At 34.9% G+C, this 2,523-nt stretch overlaps 1 pseudogene; it reads right to left on the reverse strand.

Moving 5' to 3' along the window:
• Nucleotides 1-957: 957 nt before the first annotated feature.
• On the reverse strand, nt 958-2,070 carry LOC100673253 (olfactory receptor 2T27-like; annotated as a pseudogene).
• Between the last annotated feature and the right edge of the window lie 453 nt (nt 2,071-2,523).

A 2,523-nucleotide genomic window follows, 5' to 3' on the forward strand; every position in this document is an offset into this window, starting at 1 on the left:
AATATGTATATATATGTATACATATATATATAGGTAGTCCAATCAAATGATTTGCAAGGGTAAAGGAATTAACATTTTGTTATAAAAGCTATGATTGGCAATAAATTTACTTTAGGACAAATAGTAACAGCAAGATGTGAAATTGTTTTAAATTAAAATTTTAAAACTTGTTTTAAAAATCATAAACAGATTGATGATAATAGGGAAGTTATGGTATATGGAAGTTTTTCAGAAGTAAAAATTTAACAAAGGTATAATTATAACAATTTGAATCGATTAAAAGTAAAGTGTATACTGTAAACTCTATACTCATTAAATACAAACCATACATTTCCCTCAAAATTTTACTCCATAGTAACACTATTATCCATCGCAAATACCATGGTAGTAGAAATTTTTCTAATATTTTTCACAAAAGATTACAATGAAACAATAATTTTAAATTACATTAAACAAACACACAAAGCTCACTTTAATCAATTTATGTATAAAACTTTTAACTTTATTGATACACTTTGAGTCAATAATTCCATGTCAGGATATTTGAGCCATGATTACCTTAGGAAATAATTAAAAAAAAAAATACACTTCAAAATACTCATTATTATATAATTTATCATTCTATCTTTGGAAGAAATCTATTTAAGAAAATTGTGGTTCTCTATTTGAAGGTCTATGTATTTTTAAACATTTTATTATGATTCTTGCATAGAAATAAAACATGCATTTGATATATTACATAATTATACAAGACTCATTTGTATATTTTGTTATTACAAACAATGATTAAAAGGAAGAAAATGTTATATAATAGTCTTAGACACAGAATTATATTTTTTGTCTACCCTCTATTTCTCAAATAGAATACATATGAAATGTATCTATACATCTATCTCTGTGTACCAGTCTTTCTACATATATATGCTAAATCCCACTATTTAAATGTAAATGCTTACATTAAAAAAAAAAAATGGAAAGTAAAAAACTTCTTATTCCTTATTTTTTGAGAACTTTCCTAAGGGCCCTAGTGACATCCTTGTTTCTTAGACTGTAGATAAGGGGGTTGAGCACAGGTGTAAGTATGGTGTAGAAGACAGAGACCACCACATCTTGCTCAGGGGAGTGGTAGGACTTTGGCAGAAGATACTTGATGATTGCAGCCCCATAGAATAGAGACACTACAGTCACGTGAGAAGAGCAAGTGGCCAAGGTTTTCCTGAGGCTCACATTTGAGCCGGTTCTCAGTATGGTGGACAGTATTTTTCCATAGGATGCCATGATGGCTGAGATGGGAGAGAGGAGAAAAATAACACCACTGACAAAAAGACTCTTTTCATATTGGGAAGTGTACACACAGACAAGTTTCAACAGGGCTGGGATCTCGCAAAAGAAATGATGTATTTCCCTGGAGATGCAGTAAGGGAGAGTCAGTGTGTAGACTACATGAATCAAGGCATTTAGCAGTGCGCCCAGCCAGGACCCAACCACCAAGAGCGTGCAGATCAAGGGACGCATGAAGATGGAGTAGCGCAGTGGGTGGCAGATGGCCACGTAGCGATCATAAGCCATGGCTGCCAGCAGAAGGCACTCTGCTGCCACCAGGGTCATGAAGAGGAAGAGCTGAGCACCACAGCCAATGAAGGAGATGTGGTGGTTCCCAGATAGAAAGGCGAGGGCCATTTTGGGGACAAACGTGGAGATATACAAGAAGTCTATAATGGACAGTTGGCTGAGCAGAAAGTACATGGGGCTGTGGAGACGAGAGTCAGCCCTAATAAGGATGATTATTGTGGTGTTACCAAACAGGGCCACAAGGAGAGCAAGCACAGTGAAAGTGAATAGGACCCAGGGAGCCTGAGTGCCAAGAAACAGGTCTAAGAGGATGAAATCACTCCTTGATGTCTGGTTGTTCTGGCATGACATTCTTGGTTGTTTCTAGTTGGCAACTTTGGGGAAATTTCCAAAAAGCATTATAGTCACAATATTTTTATACTTATGCCAAATAAAATCATTTTCCAGCATCTCACATCCATTTTCTTTTTTTTTTAAGCTATGAATATATTTGCCTCTTCCCAGACTTCCCTAAGGACTCCCAGGAGACCATTCCATGATATGAAATTTGCCACATTGGGGGAGGAGGCATCATCACTCTTTATAGTTAAAATATCATTTGAAAACATTGTCTATTAAAGTTTTCTAGATACTGAAATTTCCATAAAACAAGTAATTATAGTAAACTTCCATAAAGCTAATGTCCTTTAAAGAAATGGCATTACTATCTGTACCAAAAAATTGTATAGCAAAAGCATGGCAAATGTTGGAGAAAGTTTCAGTCAGATAAAGGCATAGTTGTCATTGGTTAAATCTTTTATCAACAATCCAATTATCTGTGGAATTCTGACATGTTGCAAAAAGGAAAAAAAAATAAAAATCTCCTCTAAGAGAACATTTTTGAGGTCCCTGGGTGGTGCAAATGTTTTGCACTCATCTAGAAACCTTAAGGTTGGAGATTAGAATCCTCCT

The sequence above is a fragment of the Loxodonta africana genome, chromosome 2, assembly GCF_030014295.1.
Source record: "Loxodonta africana isolate mLoxAfr1 chromosome 2, mLoxAfr1.hap2, whole genome shotgun sequence".
Classification (NCBI taxonomy): domain Eukaryota; kingdom Metazoa; phylum Chordata; class Mammalia; order Proboscidea; family Elephantidae; genus Loxodonta; species Loxodonta africana.